The 20,645-nt window shown below is 39.2% G+C and overlaps 1 protein-coding gene across 2 annotated transcripts in view; it reads left to right on the top strand.

Moving 5' to 3' along the window:
• ripor3 (RIPOR family member 3) overlaps positions 1–20,645 on the top strand; it is a 67,983-nt gene that overhangs the window by 13,948 nt on the left and 33,390 nt on the right. Inside the window, exon 1 of one of the 2 annotated variants that reach the window (XM_046028637.1) lies at positions 8,763–8,781. The exons of the other annotated variant lie outside the window; for it this stretch is intronic. The gene's annotated coding sequence lies outside the window, so the exon portion shown is untranslated. Of the gene's footprint in view, positions 1–8,762; positions 8,782–20,645 lie in introns of those variants that run through there. 2 annotated transcript variants of the gene reach the window in all.

Raw genomic sequence — 20,645 nt, 5'->3', positions numbered from 1 at the left:
AAAACACTACTAAGCTGATGGCACTGTAGGACGTGGTTTTAATACATGAATTGTGTGCCACTACCCCACCAATGAACCCTTTAAACCCACCACTCCTTGGAACAGGCCCCAATTCAGGGGGCTGTTCCCAGAAGCAGGTTTAGTAAACTGTATTGCTCAGCATCTAAAGGAGTAACATCCCTATTAGACAGCTCACAATTTGCATCCAATGCCAACATTTAGTGGCAAAGCTGAAGGTAGTGTTTCCTTCATGTGGCAAAGCTAAAAGTAAGGGTGTTGTTCGACTTTCATGCAGGAGACCAGAGTTCACATCCCGTCACAGACCTTTACCTTACTTTAACCCTTCTGCTATTGCCTTGCCATGTGTAGAAAACGAGATGTCGTAAAAAGAAATGTTGCTAAATGGAATCCATGGTTTACTGTTGAAATAGTAATGCATACATTTGCAGAGAAAAACACAGAACTTCAGTCCAGGATTTTTAGGGATTCCGGCATTTACTGAGCAAATTTATCCAGGTAACTCAGTAAAGCTGCTTCTTGGAACAGCCAACGTAGCATCTGCACAAAACTTATTTGGATGAACGTCAGCACCCCAGAGTCACTGGCCTAATGTCTAAATTTTATAGCAGTATTTAGAGATTCCCTGAGGATCAGATTTGGGGCCAACCCTGTCGTATTTTGACAAATCGCTATTGGCTAAAGTAAAGCTGATCAAAATAAGACCTTTTCTTTACTAAACTCCTAGTGTAAGTTTCAAGGAGGTTGTAAGCTATTTCAACATATTGACCCAGGAAAACATACAGTACATTGAACACTGGACCTAGGGAAAAAACATTGCTGAGAACATAAAACCCTTTGAAAGGTCTCCTTAATGTCACAATCAGAGGAAATTGAATTGGGGAACACAGGACCCTGGAAAAATAGATAGGCTCCCCAAAACATTGAGGTAGCAGCTTCTCATTTTTTGCCTGTGCAAACGGTCACTTGACAGTTAAAACGATGGCGGAAGTATATATTGGATGTCACTAATTAACTTAAATTCCAGAGCAACTTGATGGCGGAACAAAATTAAACTTTCTCTGCGAGCTGGAACTCAGACAAAGATCATTTTTGAGGGAAGAAGCTCCATTCTGTAACTTGTGTGATACAATGTCTCTCCAGGGGATCGTGGCACGTGAATTTCAGGTGACTAACTTACCGTTAAACCTCCACCAGTAACTTCACGTTATGAATCAGCATGTTTCAGCGCTCACTAAGGTTTTCAAAGGTTTTCCAGCGGAGTCCTGCTCATAACCATGGTTTCTCCAAAGCATCTGGTTTACCTACTGAGGAGAGGAAAACATAGTGAACAGAGAATCTCCTCTTTTCTCCAGCTTCACTCAAAACAACAAATCACAGTTGATCCATCCCAGGTTAAACAAATATCAGTTGTAGTGTTTTTGGAGAAGATTTTCACGTTAACTGGCTGAGCTGTCACTGAGCCGGGACGCCCCCCTGAAAGTGTCATTTGTCTGAGTAAAATGCTCATTGCCTCGGGAGGCAGAACAAGAATTTCCATTTCACACTTGGGTGAAATTTCAGATTGGCTGAGCTCACCCCACAGGGCCCTTTCAATGGTCTACATTATGCCAAGCAATGTCGATCATGTGAAAGGAAAAACACCGGCAAAAAGCTTCCCACATCCACAGAATGTAGCTTCACATTTATATTTTAGGCATTCGGCCAACTCTTCCTATCAGAGTGAGTTATGCAAAGTGAAACTGCAAGAATAAATCATCATATTTCTCTTCCAGGTGGACTAATAACAAGAAGTTAAGTTGCAAAATGCTACAGCAATATACAATAAGTTAGAGAAGACCTTTTTAAGGATTCAGTCTTATGGCACTTGACATATGTTTTTATCTACAGTACCTTACAGTATTATGAGTACATACATTTTTAACTGAGGCCCCTGCAGTCCTGGCAGCAGTTCAGGTTTTGAGCCATATTTTCCAAATATAAGCCTGCTGAGCCTTTGTGCAGCCCTGCATGCTGTGCCACATATATGCATTCTCCTCATTTTCAGATATCAGGTTACTGCTCCATAAGGGCACCGGCTACACTAATGCAAAGCAACTTCTTGCTTCTTGGCCATTGGACCGAAATGGAGAAAGCAACATTAGACAGAGGTTAAAGGAGTTGAGAGTGGGCCGTCATTTTTATAGTTTGGGTTTGAATATAAAGCACAAATCCTTGATTCTCTAATTTCTTTAGATAATTACTTTCATGTACAAAACAGATGGAGCTCCAGACTGGCCAAAAAAGCTGCTGAAGTGTCTTCAGGCAAATACTTTATCGCTTCAAACATTGTTTTACTTATTGTGGGTTATATATTGTTGATGCTTATCATATTAAAGAGGTGGTATTATGCTTTCAGGTTCATAATGCTATTTAGTGGTTTCACCAGAACAGGTTTACATGGTTTAATTTTCAAAAAACACCATATTTTTTTTTCATACTGCACATTGCTGCAGCTCCTCTTGTATGTGAAGGCTTCGTTTTAGCTATGGAGTGATACATCTTGTTTCTAAATGATCTTTGTTGGTAGCTCGACATGCACAGTTCCTAGTTAAGGACTACTAGCCAATCAGAAGCAGAGAAGGACGAGCCAATGACAAACCAGTTAACACAGCTTCGTTTCAGCTGTACATGTTGCCGACCAGCTTGGCAACATGGACTGGAGCAAGAGTTTCAGAGTGGTGAGTTATTAATCTGTAACAAAAGTATCTTTCATCCATAAAGTTTTAACTGAGCTCTGTCTCTACATCACAGTAACAACTATATGTCCACTGACTGCCTGGAGGGTAGCTAGTGTTTTGAAGGGAGAGGAGAGGTGTGCTGCAGCTCAGTGTTTTGCCACCAGTGTTTTTGAGGGAGTGTCGGAGTAGCCGCTTGGTGAGCGTTATGTGAGGCACATTTAGCTTTCAACCCTGTGACGTGACATGGATGAAAGGGAAACGGCTGGACTACAAACGAGCTGTTTTCAAGCAGTTCAGAGCAGAGTTTTCTTTGGGCTTTTTCACTTTGCAAAACTATTACATGCACAAAAAAGAGATATAACTCAATAAAGGAGAGGGAAAAGGCCAAAAAGCATAATACCACCTCTTTAAAACTCTAAATAGTATCAAACGTTTCTGGTAACAACACTGACATTTGGATAACAGAAACCCTCAATTTTTGTAGTTTCAGTCATTTAAATCACCAGCAAAATATGAGGAATAGATAAATATTGGAATTACTTCTTCCAACAAATTGCAGACTGCAAAATGAGACTTAAAATAGAAGTGCTTATCTGAGGCTTTGCAAATGGAAGATATGAAGGGGATTCAAGGGTGCTGAATTTATAAACCTTTTCTTTTGACCCTTGTCTTGCAATAAGTCTCCCAACTTAGTTGTCTTTTTCCCAATGTGCATGTGTTGTTCGCATACTTGCCTACATACTTTAAACTATGACTAGGGATGGTCTGCCATGTTTGTTGCCGTTCAAACACAAGTTAATTTATTTTGTTTGATAGAGGGTGACAATGTAATTAGAGGTACATATTTCATCTTTAAGGAACTGGCTACACTGTGGGCTGAATCACTACTTACTTTCACTGACACAAAACGTGTTTGTAGGAACTTTGTGTGAATTGCTGATTTAATGACTCACCACACTAAAATAAAAATTACTGAAATGAGCAAGTGGAAATCAGGTTTGTGGATCTCAGCCACTCCTGATGAGAGCAGTGGACCTAAATTACACTCTAATCAAATAATCAGTACATAACAGCCAATTAGTTTTGAAACTCAAGCTTTAATCAGCTGACAGGAGAGATCAAGTCTCTACCTGCTGTGCAGAGATGGGCTCCGGAGCTCCAGATGGCTGTGCTAACAGACTGCTGCACTCAGATGCACCAACATCAAGAGTGTGAGAAGTGACAGTGCCGCTTAGGCCAGTAGGAGTGTGTGTTTCTAAGTAGAAGCTGTTCTTTGCTAGATTGAACCCACTGGCCTGACTCCCTACAGGGCCTCTAGGTATCAAATACACACACCAACAGGTTCCCACTGTGGTCTTTATTCTTATTTTCTTTCACGTGGTGTGTGTATATGTGTGTGTGCATGTGTGTCTATGTGTGTGTCCTGAGATTTTTATGACAGAAGAACAAATGTAATGTGGCAGGTGGATGAAACAAAATAAGTAGATAGTTGAAGTCTGAACAACAGGATTTTACAAAGATTTTACATTTACATCTTGCTCTGTTGAATTATTTGGTTTTCTGACAATTTAAATTTAGTTTAAAAAAAAACTGTTGTAGGGTTAAAGAGTTCATAATTTTACGCACTTATTGCTGTGATGTTTTCAGTTTTGCTTGGTGGTACTTGATCTATTTCTGACCTCACCAACAAACCAGTTCTTCTGTTTATTTCAAACAAACCAGAGATGTAAACAACACAACTTCTTGTGGTTTAGTGGACTTTTCTGGGGTAAAGCTACCTTACACCAAGTTTTTAAAATAAACTGTTGAAATGCAGTAAAATTAAGTACTTTCTTGATTTAATTTTAGGTTACAGTAAATCACGATATTCTGATGACTGCACGGAAACAGACATTTTTAAGTAAGATAATAACTTTTTTGTTAACAAAAAAGTATTTTTTATGTATCAAAGGACAATGTGACAGCATAAAATGTGTCTCAGGTAGTGAACCTACAGAGAATGATCAGCTGAATCTGCAGCTCCCGTTGGAGCTTAATAGTGAGTTTTAGCTCATTATTTATTTGTCAGCCCACATCTGTACTCTTCTGGTTCACTCTCAGCTTGCTCTCATAGCATAAAGTTTTCAGAGAAAAGGCCACTGCCTTTTAAAATGTGACACTATGTCAATGTTGTGTTCACAACATGTTTTTTCTGCCTTCCCCCAAAAAACAAACAACAAAACAGTTATTGCAGGTTTAAATAATAGTTGCCTCTCCTGCCACACGACCAATCTGGTTACAGATCTTCAAAATTAAAAATGTGTCCTTTCCCCAGACTTCCATAAACTCAAAACACACTTTAAGCAGACTGGGAAGACATCACCCTGTTTATGTGTTACAAAAGGATGCCACGTTTGTACAGATCTGGCTGTACTAAACATGCGTTTTACATGCCTGTGTAGTCAAACAGGTGAGGCTCAAGGGGGCATTAAAGCATTGAACTTGTCAAACTTATGTAAAGACAGACCAAACAGAAGCACAAATCATAGATGCCAGATTCACTTTGTTGTTTCAGGCAGGACAAACCTCAGTGCAACCATAAAAAGAAAGAGCTGACCACACAATGTGCAGTAGTGTCTTGTTGTATTAACAGGTTCAACAGTAGAATAAGTCTAAGTTTAAAAGGGGATTTAGATCAAGCTTAATATAAAATGTAATTAATATGTTAACCACATTAAAACTTTGATGTTGCTGAAATGAGACTCGTCTCAGTTTAACTGGAGATCTAATTAGATTCTATAAGTAACTTTAAGACAGTAGTTTAAAGTTCTGTAAATCCTGAACTGCAGTAACAGCTGGTACCATAATAACTAGCAAAGTGCATCCTTCCTTATGTTCTGCTGAATCCATCAGATTCTGTGCACATGGGGCAGCTTGGATTTTTAACCTGCAGGTTTATAGCCCAAGCAGAGACTTTTGGGATGCATTGGTTGTGTCCATTAAGTGCATACTGGAAACCCTTTTGAGTCATTAAGTTGTCGTAAAAGGTTAAAATACTTTAAACTTCTAGTGGTCCAAAACTGTGCTAAGCTGTCAGTGTAGCTACAAACATGCAAGGGAAGCAAGAAGCCTTGTTACAAAGAAGTCCAAAAAGAGAACAGGTAAAAAAGTATTAGTCATGTCATCAAAATATTGTCATATATCTCTATAGCTTTAAATTCTAACAAACTTCCACGCAGTAGTTGAGATAAATCCCAGTCAGCTGTAACGAGACCCTCAGGTATCATATATTACATCTGCTGTGAGCATCGTTTCTTCCAGGTTCTGTTGAATCTATTAGTGTATTAAATGAACAGTCTGATGCCTGCAGCTCACGGACAGATAAAACCCACTGACCCATTAGACTCAACACACTTAAGTCAGTCATTTGTCTAGCAGAGTTGTCTCAGAAGAGTCATCAGTGGTGTAGTAGTGAGCATTAGACTGTGTTAATGAAATATGTCAGGTTTAGTTCCAAAGTGTATTCCAGCAACACAATGAGTTATGTTCAAGTGCTTTGGATAAATGTCTGTAATTTAATATTTCATTTTATATCCCTTTATGATACTGGGTCTATCACACATTATTCAAAGCACAATACCATTTCATGATAATAGCTTGATATCTAAAGCAGTAGGATGTTGCTTCGTTCATTTCCTTTTATTTCACTAAAACAATGAATCATAGTTCAATCTGAATAAAAATCTAATTATCTTGATCTTGTTGGGTCATATTATCTCTTTCCAATGACTGTATATTTTTGCAATATTAGCGTCATGGCCCTACGGATGTGAATGTCAGTCCACCTCTTTTTTCCGGACTGAAATATCTCCACAACTATATGGTGTATTGAAATCTGTCATGAGGCTGAAGGGGTTCTGAGTGAAATATCTCATCAAATATTGGATGGATTGCATTGAACTTTGAAATGTGTACTCCAGAGGATGAACTGTAATAACTTTAATGATTTTTGACCATCAAGCACGTCACCAGGTCAAAATATTATCAATTTAATTAATACAAATAATCCCCAGTTGCCAGCTGTCCTTTGTCTTTAGTGCTGATTAGCTAATGTTAGCATGCTAGCACACAAGAATAAGATGGTGAATGTGGTAACCATTTTAACATATTAGGATATTAGGATTATCATTTGAAACACAACAAACCTCAGTTCTTCTAACATTTAGCATGTTGTGGCAGATCACTGGGTACTGCAGGTCTTCAGTAGTATTTTTTAATCTGTAATATTGTGCACTTGCCAGTAAAATAAAGGTAGCTCTTCAGGTCTGAACACACTGACTTCATGTGAGCAACTTTTAAACTACAAAGTTTAAAGTTAGTGTATCCTTTGCATGACTGAGGGCTTGTCATGAAGTAAATTGTCCTGTTGCAGTCTAGTGGTACTCCATCCAGATTATGGCATAATCAGTTCATGATGGAGGTAGTTTCTGCCCAGCTTCCCTCTAAATTTCCCTAACAAACATATCCTTTAGATTTCATATATTATACTGCATCAGTAGACTGACAAATCAAAAACAGATCAGAGGTAAGATGGAGAAACTGGAAGAGTAACAGACAAACAGATGGATAGCTGACCAATCTAAATTCAGAATCAAATATATGTAATTTGTTTTGATGCTGCTAAAGTACTGTACTCAAACACAACCATTTAATGTATTTTAAACACATTTATTTCATTAAATATCTTACAATACAGTAGTCCTGCTGAATATTATAAAGCAGAAATGCTACAAAATGCTTGCTATCATACAGTCTGCATGCACATGTGCATTATGTGTGTATGTACATCATGTATAGGGCTCAGTTTAAGTGGTGTTGACAGCAGGGCAAATCGAGGGGAAGGCCGTGGAGAGTTTGTATGATTACAAACCCAGAACTTCTTTCCTCCTCCTCCTCCTCTTCCTCTCCTCTCCATTTCCTCCTCCTCAAGTCCCTCACATCACAGAGTGATGAAGACAGAGAACTGGAGAGACTTGTACAGAGGGAGTGACGTCTCTTTATCAGTCTTAGCTGGAGACAGAAACACACAGAGGCCGATGAGAGATGGAGGAAGAGAGAATGAGAAATAGGGATTCCCTCTTTCCTTCCTCTCAGCTGTGAGAGTAAAAGACAGTAGAGAGAAAGAAATAGATCATGACTGAGTGTCCTTTAGACTGAGACAGATGGCAGAAAGCATGTGGAGAGACGCACGACTCAGTTGGGAAAAGTCAGCTGAGGATGAGATTGATTGTCAGTACTGTAATTTTACTGTCGGTCCTGGAAGAAGGATCCCTCCTCTGTTGTGTCCTTTTTCAGTATAATGCAATGCAGTTCAGCAGCACATCAAACTGTGGCCTCCTGACACATCTCTGAAAACAGTTTCAACCAAAAGTGAACATTATCACTTTCATGAAAGGAGTTATTGCAGGACTGTTGTATTAGATTATTTGTACCTAATAAACTGGCAACTGGGTGTACATGTGCATCCCAAAAAAATAGAAACACGTGGTAAAGTTTATTGTGAGCACCAGAACCAGAGATTAAAAGTTACGGAAACCTTTGCGGGTGTTTTGAGTTAATTGGCTGATTAGAGCTCTTCTCAGGTCGACATTTCTGTATTATAAATCTTCATTCTAAAATTCCAATGGTTTTGCATAATGGAGTTTTGATTTCCATGAGCTGTAAGCTGCAATCATCAAGATTAAACTAACTAAAAAAAGGCATAAAATTAATCACTTTGTGGCTGGTTAATCTAGAATATATGAAAGTTTCATTTTTTAAATTAAATTAAAGAAGAAAATGAACTTTGCCACGATATTCTAATGTCTTTTAGATCACCTGTAAACTGTATGTGGACTGCTTTCAGTTTTATATTCGTAATTTTTCAACAGCATAAACCAACCAGTATTATGATTATTTCTTATTATTTCAGTGTGTTTAGTGAAGATGAAGTGACTCCGCCAGGATCGGAGCCTTGACGCCTTCACAGCTTGGATGGTTTCATCGGACGAAGCACAACACAAAAGTGAGAACTTATCTCTGGTTAGCTGCCTGTGAACTTCAGTGGGCAGTGTTTTATATGATTTCCAAACACTTATGAGAAGGCTCCTTGTCAGTTCACAATAAATCACAGGAGGCTGCTGCTGTGATAGAAGTCTGGAAGTTGGCCTGATAAACATAAACAGCCTGGATTTTAAGTGTAATCCACATCTGGATGCCATAGTTATCACAGACATTGCTCACATAACTCCACACTCAGCTGTTTATTGATGAACATAATCAGAAAGGGATTATGTTCAGGGACTTGCCAGTACGCACAGATGTGGACAGTCACTGTCAATGTGTGTGCGTATCTGTACGAGGGTTGGAGTAGGCAGATGTTTTTCATCTTTTGTAGAAGATGAATGTGTTTGTGCAGGGTTGTGTATTTGTGTGTTGGAACGTACAGATGTTTGTATCATTTGAGGACTTAGAGAAGCCAGACGTGTGTTTCTGTGTGTGTGTGTGTGTGTGTGTGTGTGTGAAGAGTCCAGATGTTTGTATCTCCTCAGGAAAATAGAGATGTACACTGCGTGTGAAGAGTTTATGTCAACAGATTTAAGAGATTAAGTTACTTTAGAGTCTTTTAATCTTTGCTCTGGCTCGGCCTAAACACACAGGAACCCTGGATATCACTAAATAACACAACACGCAGCAGGGAGGCGGTGGCCAAGGTGAATGGCAGGCTGGGAGAGGGGACCGAGGGAGGTCTGCAGAATGAGTTAAAACTGAGAGAAGAGACGGACATAAACAGAGCCAGAGGAAAAAGAGATACACACAAAGAGAGTGATGGAGACAGGACGGTGGAGGACAGGTAGAGATAAAGAAATCTGAGAAAATGGAAAAAAGAGAGCACACCAGCTATGTGAAAAATGGCAAGCTGAAAAGCCAGAGAAATTATATCTGCAGAGGAGGACAACTCGTCTAACACACTCTCTTCTCTCCTTTAAGCTACATCTTTTTTTTCTTATTTCCTGTGGAAGAACTGAATGTTGCTTGTCCTCCTCTGTCCCCTTTTTTGCCTTTCGCTTTATTCATGCTCTATGTGTTGTTTACATACAGTTGTATTCAGGCTCAGATACGGTGTGCAACAGCTAGGGACTGGGAAAGTTTTTTTTCACCTTATAAAATAAATAATAGGGAGGTGAAAGGTAAATTTAGGTCAGTTGTAATCCATTACGGCTGCATTAAAAGATGTATAAAACTGAAAATTTAAATGTTAAGTACAGTTTTATTTGTACTTTACTTCCTTTTCATTCTACCCTCAACATTTCAAAGCAAAATATTGTACTTTGTGCTTCACTATGTTTATTCTACAGCAGTTACTACTTATTTTGCATGTTATAATTAAATAATATATACAACATATATACAACAAATGTATATTTTATTTCAGATTCATTCAACAGTAGCCTATATTAAGTTAAAAAATAGCTATTAGAAATATCACCGTTTTATAGATAGATACTTTATTGATCCTTCACAGGAAATTAGATAAAAACACACTAACCACACTGCGTGCAACAGGCTGCCGCTTTTCCGGCGCCATCTTGAGTTCATTATAGTCTTTCAGCTCATTGTTTTGGTTTCATGACAATTTCAGCGATAAACAGCTATAATAAACTTGCTATAAGCTACCGGCATAGTACAGGATGGCAGACAGACAAAGTAAGCGTCTAGCTGGTGAAGAAAGATTGAGTGTTTACCAGGTAAAGAGTCAGATATTTCCACCAGGAGTTGAGCAAACATTGGACTTTTTGGCATTTGCCAGGTGGACTCACAATTGCTAAGTTTGTCAGAGGGACATTCCTAGTGGTTAGGTGTCTTGCCCAGTGGAGAATTGAACCCTGGTCTCTCACATCAAAGGCATGTGTCTTATCCACTGTCCCATCACCACCACACCGCTCAAATGTAACCCCTTTAATTTATGTTGCATCAAAAAAAAGACTGTAATACTTTTTCCATCACCAGTGTTTAGACATATAAAATGTAGCAGTGGGATGTGAAAACTACATTATATCTATATTTCAGGGATTTCATTACATTGGCTTCATTGGGCATTTGGGCACACTACACAGATAAGTGTAAACATGTATTAATGCATAGAAAGACAGAAATACAATTGAAGGCTTATAGAATTTAAATTTCCTTTTACAGCACGTTGGGACTGAAAGATCCAAAGTGCTGAATACTACAAATTTCCCATCACCCTGAGCATTTTAACTTTCTAAACCCACTGTTATTTTTCTATTTCCCCTGCTCCCTTTCACTTCTTTGTAACATGCCCCTCCCTTCTTCCCTCTTCAAACTACGTCTAAACATTTTAACAGAGCAGAATGTGGAAAGCTGGTGTCCAGTGCTAATTCACTCACTTAAAACAACAATCGTTTGGATGACCTGAAAACAAAACCTCATCATACCACTGTGATGTGTTAACACCAGTTACAAATCAAATGCTTTTAGATGTTTAGTTTGTCTAGCAGCCACTTTGGCAGGAAGACAACCAGATTAAAGGCTCAGTTCACCACTGAATACCACCTCGACTCTGTCAGGTGGGATTATATTTACGCTGTATGTGATATATGATGTCTTCGTCCTCCACCTTTGACCCTATGATTGTGTGAATATGTCAGAAGTTGTGACAATCCAGTTCAAAACGTCACATAGCTCTCCCCGTCTCCAGCAAGACTTTTCAGCTTCCCACTTAGCATCAAGGCGTACCCATAATACTCAGGCAAGAAGAAAGATAAACAGTAGAAGGCAGTGATGCAACATTAAACTGGATGAGGAAAAAGGAGAAAGATGGCTGTCCACACCCTTGATGTTAATGTTTATAGCCTTTCTCTTACAAAATGTGTTTACATACTACTACTTTGCTTTGTCAAAAATGTAATCGGATTGTCTTTGCACCAGTCCTAAACCACAAAGCAAGTTTACCTTGTTCTGGTTCAGTTTAAGTTATGAGGCTTCACTGAGTCCGACATTGGTGATCCTGAATAATCGGCATCACCTTGCTGGTTATCAACTGGCTAAGTTAACTCTAGGTTTTCCAATCCAGGTAAGAGCGCCTTAATGAGAACGAGGTGGAGTTGTTAATTACATCATCAGAACCATGAATTAAGTACTCAATAAGAAATGAGATCAAACAGGGACACTAGCAGAAAAAAATAGGTTGAAGCGACAGCAAAAAGTGATATTAAACAAGGTGAAATGTGAAAAAATACAGTCACATAACTACAATAGAATAAGAAGCTGTAGGAACACAGTACTACTTGATTTCACCGGCGCTCCACCCTGGTTGCGATGGGCCTTCAGAGCTGCCTTTCTAGACACAATGCTTGTGTGGCATAGAGAAGCTGGATATTTTCAAAATAAAAGACCCTGTGCAGACTCACGATCGTATATCAATTATAAACATTTCAAAACAGAAAAAAAGACACAATTTAACTATGCTGCCTACATACCCATGCTAGCTGGGTAGCTCTGCTTCTGAAACACTCTCTGTGGCGTATGAAGCTGTGCAGAGGAAAAAAACAAAACCTAGGATGCAGACATGATGTCATAGAGCTGTGCCCAGTGGAGTCAAGGCGTAAAGCTATACATAAGGGCAGGATTCATTATGTCTCCAGTAAAACTATCATGACTATTATGTATGTGATGCAAACAAAAATGTTAAAAGTAACATGAGACTGTTCCTCTGTTTCTGCTGCCAAAACAGAGAGGAGAGGAGAAGAAATGTAGTTCATTCCTGATGAGGTATATCTGAATGAAATGCTGCAATTGTAATCATGGGAGCTCATTTTTCTCATAAAAGACAAAAGAAGATCACAAAGTTGCCTCATGTTACTTCAAGCTGAAGTGGTGGAATAAGATGTAAAAGCATTGTCAGAAATCCGGCACTGAGAGAAACTTAAAATGCAGCCAAAACCCTCAGTATATATTTAGTGTCGTAAACAATCCCTCCGTTTGTTGTTTTAAAGCCAGAATGGAAATGGAAACAGCAAAATGATTCTACTGACCTTTACAAATGTTGGCCTAGATTTGTTTTACTGAAAACTATCGTGGTCACTGATAGAGATTGAAAAGACTTTGTAAATCTTAAAGGGTTGAATCAAAAATCTAACCAACTGCAGACATTACAACTATGGCTGCTATTTCAGGAAGGTTATGAAGAAACGCTGTGTTTGCGAGCTGTGTGTGTGTGTGTGTGTGTGTGTGCTTCCATCCAGAACAGCATAGTTCTTCACCCTGGGGAACATCAGTCATGTGTGACCTCTGACCCCTCATACTTCAGCTGGCACTGAGCTAGCATGATCTTCAAACTGGGCAAAAACAACTTAAGAATTTGCAAATATTTAAATTTAAGAAAAGCCAATTAAAAGATTCACACACGTTCTCTTTCTCTTTCTCTTGTCTTACTGAAGAATCTCTTTCTAATCCAACTATTTATGACAACTAACATCACTAGTACAAGAGATTTGTTCGTTTGCTGCTCTTAATACGATAAAAGACGTTTTGTGGATTTTGTTTACTTGGAAATTGGGCGAAGTCCCGGAGGAGCATTCAATGTAATTTAAATCTGCCTTCTAATGATCCCAGATGATCTGTGAGTCAGAGAGGGTGGAAGATGAGGGGAAATGGGGGAGGGCAGAGGCATGAAAATGAAATCAAGTAGAGGGTGACAAACCAAAAACAAGAGGACTGCTGGGAAGAAGATAACAAAAAACATGTTTCCACTAACAGGGAGATGCAGGAGGGATAAGTGGATGGCTGCAGGGGTTGATTGTGGAAAAAAGAACCATTAATATTAAGATGCTGCTAACTTAACAAATACAAATTGTTAAAAATATGGGACAAAGTACGTCGTTAATAATTTCTCACTACTAAGAGCGAGCTAATTTTAACAGACTTCATACTTTTTCGATGCAATCTGCCCACAAATCAAACAAAACTCTTTAAGGCTACACTTAGTGTGCTCTATGAGATGCACAATTTCAAATCTCATTGTGTCTGTGGGACTAATCGGTACAACATTTTTTGAAAGTGGTCCAGTACTGAGCAAGCGTGCTGTTAGTGCAAAGTAAGTCCACTAAAGTGACTGTTATTATAAGTATCTGATATAACATTATGGGAATGATTCATACAGAGACAGACCTTTTTAAAAAAAAAAGTAAGATCCTTTTTATTAAATCGGAAACAGTCACGATTTTGCGCTTTTCAAAGCCACCAGACTCCCTTAACAAAAATAGTAATTTTACCCACTGCCTCAAGTGGTTAGTTTGGCATTTTTTAACCCTTTAAAACACCAAAGTCACACTAACACAAACAGACAAAATAAAAACTAGCCAAGCGACGCAGCAGTAAACCAGCAACTCTCGTGTTCTGCGACGTAAAAATACTTTTAGATCAAAGAAGTCTGGTGGCTTTGAAAAGAGTGATACAGTAGGGATTATTTCCACAGCACTTTAGTGGACATACTTTTGACAAGGATTACATTGTAGCCCTGTTTTGCTGCTGCTACGCTCAATACTGGACTAACTCAAAAATGTTGTTAGTCACATAGAAAAAAAAACATAATAAGGGTTAGAAAATACTATAATAATAACACTAATAAGTTACACTTCAAAGAAATGGTTACAAAGCCCCATTTAATTTCAGTTTTTAACTTTTTATGACCAAGAAAAAAAGAGCATGTTGACATAAGTTAGCTATCCCGCTGCCTGCTATTTGTTGATTGTATTGTCTTTGCTTGCTGTCTTGTTGTTGTTTTGCTTTATCTTGTGGTGTGTTCAGTGTTATACTGGAGGATCATGATGGAAATAAGTCTCAAGGCTTTACTGTGTTTTATCATCTGTGAGTTTTGTTATATGTTATGACTGCAGTGCAGTGTTATGCGTGGTTTTAATCATCAAATAAAATCATTCATTCATTCATACAAAAGGGGGAACAAGAAACATGGACACACACATTAGGACCCAGGAGACTGAAGATGTACATGACGTTTTCAAAATAAGGTGTCTATACATTATGGAAATAAGATTAATTGGATCATATTCACAGAAAGTACACTGCTCAAAAAAATAAAGGGAACACTAAAATAACACATCCTAGATCTGAATGAATGAAATAATCTCATTAAATACTCCTTTCTTTACATAGTTGAATGTGCTGACAACAAAATCACACAAAAATTATCAATGGAAATGAAATTTATCAACCCATGGAGGTCTGGATTTGGAGTCACACTCAAAATCAAAGAAACCACAGTGTGTGTGGCCTCCACATGCCTGCATGACCTCCCTACAACGCCTGGGCATGCTCCTGATGAGGTGGCCGATGGTCTCCTGAGGGATCTCCTCCCAGACCTGGACTAAAGCATCCACCAACTCCTGGACAGTCTGTGGTGCAACGTGGCGTTGGTGGATGGAGCGAGACATGATGTCCCAGATGTGCTCAATTGGATTCAGGTCTGGGGAACGGGTGGGCCAGTCAATAGCATCAATGCCTTCCTGACACACTCCAGCCACATGAGGTCTTGCATTGTGTTGCATTAGGAGGAACCCAGGGCCAACTGCACCAGCATATGGTCTCACAAGGGGTCTGAGGATCTCATCTCCTAATGGCAGTCAGGCTACCTCTGGCGAGCACATGGAGGGCTGTGCCACACCATTACCGACCCACTGCCAAACCGGTCATGCTGGAGGATGTTGCAGGCAGCAGAACGTTCTCCACGGCGTCTCCAGACTCTGTCACATCTGTCACATGTGCTCAGTGTGAACCTGCTTTCATCTGTGAAGAGCACAGGGCGCCAGTGGCGAATTTGCCAATCTTGGTGTTCTCTGGCAAATGCCAAACGTCCTGCACGGTGTTGGGCTGTGACTTGGAGTTACATTGTGTTGTTTAAGTGTTCCCTTTATTTTTTTGAGCAGTGTATAAAACACATTACATGTGTCCAATAAAAGTAAAAAAATAAATAAAATAAAATGTTAGGGAAATTACTTTTTCTATCTTCTATTCTTTGGTTTATGTTTTTGGGGGAAAAAGACTTTTGTTTCATCACCATTTATAGTTATACAATGGGTTTATGATCAAATAGTTTATTAGAGGACAACATTGTTCAAAAGCGTACCAAGTTCATAGATAGCCTCTTAATTTTGCACCAAATTAATACATTTAACTTTAAAATGTACAAAATTTTCTTCCGGGGGCATGTCCCCGGACCCCCCCGGTGAGAGGGTCCAAGGTCCACCCACCATAGTCTCTTAAAATCCTTTGGGAAACACTGTATTGGGCCTCATGCAGAAACATATTGTTATTCTTATCCTAAACTTCTCTGTCTTCTTTTTCTGTTTGGCTTGTTCTTGTTTGAAGTCCGTTTCAACTCTCTTCGCTGCACAAACTTGTGCACGAAACATCACTTCTTCCAGCCTGATAAGTGCCACCTGCAAATGCATGTATGTGCCCATTCAGATAGAATGGGTTCGTATACCAGTGGTTCTTGCATGAGGCTCATTGATTTTGCAGGATTTCCCAGGCCTCTGGAGTTTTGAATCTGCCATCACTTACAGACCTGTTTGTTTGATGGCTCTGGCCCCACAGAGGGAAGGAACTGATCATTACAGAGTGAGAACCAGGCGAATGTGGAAGTAGAAATGAGGCTAATTAGGCCGAGCTGAAGAGGAGTGATTACCAATAAGACCACATGTAAAAAACACACTGAGACACCACCCCACCCTGTGAGGGAGGAGAGAAAGAAAATCAATTCCTTATGTTTGAGTTTTACATGGACTTTGGAACTCTGTGTGTGTGTGTGTGTGTGTGTGTGTGTGTGTGTGTGTGTGTGTGTGTGTGTGTGTGTCTGTGTGAGAGAGTGTGTGTGTGCGTATGTGAGTGTCTGGTCTGGCTACAGAGCTGTGAGCATGCAGCAGACCCTCACAAGGGGCCTGTACATCATCTGTGGTGGCAAACACACAAACACAAGTACACACATTTGCACACAAGAAGAAACACTTAAATGTTTACATTCACACACACAAACACACGCACACACAAGCCCCAACCTCCCACATCCTCACCACATGGGAACCCGTAAATCACTTGCAGGTCAAGGCTAATTTTTTAAGACCAGCTCTCACTCCAGCTTTCCCTCCAGATACCCCTCAAAACACACGCACACACACACACAGACTTGTCTTCATCCCCCCTGAATTTTCATGAGCTGAGGAATGTGCCTCCCTCATTTTACATTTGATCACATTCCAGATATTATTCAGTTTTTTGTTCTACACATCAGTAGAACATTTACTTATAGTTTTTATGCATTTTTCACATGTTCTCAGTTGTATTCAGTCATTTTCAGTCTCAATGAAACAAGAAGCTGCAGATCTTTATTCCAATCAAACCCTCAGAGCAGCTGCAGTCTGCGGCTTGCACACCTCCAGCCAACGAGCAGCTAATTAATCATCAGTGAAATCAGCTGGTGCAGGGCCAGTTTGAATGAAAACAGCAGCATCTAAAACTAAAGTCATAAATTGAATAAGCAAAATGTCTGAAAGTAAGTACGTGAAGTGCTGTTTTTTCAAAACAAGCCTGGAAAGTGGTCTGAAACATGATTGGAAAGAAATGGGATGGATGTGGTAGGAACAGCTGACTTAACAGAATTACTTTTGAAAGTTTCTTTTTTTTTAATCATGACCAAATAGCAGAAATTAAAAAAAGAAATTAGCTGAAGGGAACTCCATTTAGGGCTTCTAGTGACATCTTTCTCCCACTTTTCTCTGCTTGCAGTGAAATGTAACTTCTCACTCTGTTTCTGCTCTATTTCTTTTTCCTGCTGTGGGTCTCTCTCAGTGTAAGCAGTTTTTCTTCAGCTGTGCACGTGTGTGAGACCCAGACTTCCTTTAAACAGCTCATTTACAGGATGTGTCAGAATTTTAAACACTTTGTTTTCCACACATGTTGAGAAGGATTGATCTGGAGCATTTGCAGTGTATTATATTGTCTATATTATTGTTTATAATGATTGCCCTCCTGTCTCTGACAAACAACATTAAGAGAAAAAGTTGATGTTTATTACTGCACCTATCTCAAAAATCTGAACTTAGTTTATTTATACAGACTGAAACATTCAGAGGTTTGTCAGAATGTGTAGCTACTATGACAACATTTGTCTCAGGCGATGAGAGTAAAACGAGACAACTGTATGATGTGATTGACTTAAACAGCTGCATTTTGAAGCTGACATGTTAAAAATGTTGCATGTACGTCCAGAGACTGCATCTGAGCAGGCAGGCAGAGATGGTTGGAGTCTGCGACAACAGAAATAGACTTTATGCTTGTTTGATACTTGAATGTGTATTACATTCTCCACATAGTTTGTTTCAGCTGGTTAATGTGGCATTCAGCCAGGACTGGATATGTTATTCTGCTGCTCTCAGCGCAATGTGACTAAGCTGATTACTCCCTAAGTCTGGCTCTTCTTAAAGTGTATGCATCTGTGCACGAAGGTTATAATAAGAAATGCATGGTTGCCAGATTTGAATCTTCTGATAACAGCTCACGTACAGAGATACAAAAACAGCACCCGAGGCTCTGTGTACTGTAATCATTCAGTCAAGGTATCTGGTATGATAATAAGACTTAAGAGTTTACAGTCATGCTAGTGGGATCACCAAAGTACGCCTGAATGACTGAGTCAAATTTGAGTGGACTGACATTTTGCAGAATTAACTGAGGGAGACGAATAATAATAATAGGACAAGGTTTGGGGTTGACATGTCTACACCTACCATTGAGTGATTCAAAGAAGGGTGAAGCAACCCACCACTGGACACGGCTACCTCCAATTCAAACACGTTTATCTTTCAACTTGAAAAATAAAAAATATGATAATCCTTGTAAAAGAAAATACACTTGGCTTCCTCTACCAGCAGAACATGCAACCAGATTTTACTTTACTGACTTTGGTTCTCAATGATCAGACCTGGTTTCTCCATCACTCTGTGTTATGTGTGGTTGCTTGGTGACTCTGTTGGTTTTGGCATCAGGACCAGAGTGTATTTTACAATCTGGGTCAGGACTCCAAACTGGGTTACTCTGAGCTATGGCAGCATATTTCTGTCATGCTATTGGTTGAAATCCTAGTCATTTGGGAAGGCAAACCGAGCGAAGATGACCTTGATTCAGCTTATTTGAGCCAGACAACAACGTCATACCAGGTCAGATTTGAACATGAAAACCACAGAAATTAACAACAAAAAAAAAAGGGGAATAAAAATGAGGTCAAGGAAATAACAAAAAACTGTACATTCATGATGTTGAGCCACATCATCAACAGGCTGGCTGAAGATGTTTAATGAGGAACCTTGGACAATGCTTCATCTTATTTTCCCCCATATTAGACATAACCGGATTTATAAACCACTATTCCAAAAGTTTTAACAGTGACTCATTCTGAAGTAACTTAGAGCAGCTGATGACCATGTAGACAAAAAGAATTGCAATGTCGTTGTTTTAGCTTCAACTGAACTCAGTGTTCACAGGAAACACATGAAAGACTGAGCAGATGGCATCCAGACTCTGTGTGTGTGACAGAGATGGCACATTGTAATATTATGTTATATTTTTCTGTGGAATTGCAGCATGTGCACCTGTGTATAGGATTTATTTACAGTAAACATTGCCTGTACTTCATCAGTGATCACCTTTTTACTTTAGTTTTGTCTTCACTATTATGAAGAATGAAATGAAATGCTTCTGCGGCATGAATCTTATTTCATGCAGATGAAGTTAGTGACACAGTCAGCCACAACTACAACGACTTCCTTCACTAACACTCCCTTGTTATAATTATCCATCATGTGGAACAAAAAATCTCTGAACATTCTTGTTTTGAACTTAAGTAGCTGTTCAAGGCAGTTTGTCAAAACAGCGCTATTAATTGAACACATTCAATGGCAAGGCATTAGAAGCAGAAATAAGAGAGGAACTTCTAGCATCTCAGAGGTGAACGACACTGACAACTTTAAAAGATATGGTAGATTTTAAAAGATAAAGAGTCAGTCACAACTAATAAACAGCTGTGGAGACATTTTAACTCAAAACCAACAAGGAGAACCTGCTGGTGGTGGTGCTAGAGAGAAAATCAGTGGATCACGAAATTTGGGAACCATGACTCTTTGTAAAGACTTTAGAACCAATCCTGAGATATTTTAATGAATACATGAAAGATGAAAGTCAAGGGATCACCAGAGGTATCAGGCTTAACCCTATTGATTTCATGTAAGTCCATAGTTGTCGAGTTATTTCAGTCTGAACCAATGTGGTGCACCGACATCACCATCCCTAGAGACATGTTACTAGCGTGGCTATAAATCTGACACTCTGCCATCTGAGCTACACAGGCTCCAATCTTATATGTAAATATATAACTGCCCTCTGTTTACCAGTATGTGCACGCATGTGTCTGTTTCAGGATGTTGCTTTTGTTAATGTGTCCCAGAGATGTCGGTATCCTTTATCCTGTTCTGGATCGTGTCAGGGTGGTCTTGATGATTATAAGTGTTTGCGGGTGTCTGTGTTGGCTAGAAGTGGGGAGGAAAAAAAGAACAAGGTGAAAATAGACAATAAAGCTGAAATCACAAACGGTAACAACACTAACAAATGATGAAATAAAAAAACAATAATGCAAGTATCCAGAGTGGGTTAAAATCAAGGGCGACTTGATTTGGCTGAAGATACTCGAAGACGTTTCGTTGACCTAGTAGACCTAGTTCACACTCTTGGCTTCAGCAGCTACTCTTGCCTACGCAAATATCTAAATAAAGATTTGTAAATAAAAAAAAAAAAAAA

The sequence above is a fragment of the Micropterus dolomieu genome, linkage group LG18 (genome assembly GCF_021292245.1).
Source record: "Micropterus dolomieu isolate WLL.071019.BEF.003 ecotype Adirondacks linkage group LG18, ASM2129224v1, whole genome shotgun sequence".
Classification (NCBI taxonomy): Eukaryota; Metazoa; Chordata; class Actinopteri; order Centrarchiformes; family Centrarchidae; genus Micropterus; species Micropterus dolomieu.
The sequence above is the reverse complement of the archived record's forward strand: the minus strand, read 5'-3'. Positions and strand labels throughout refer to the sequence as shown.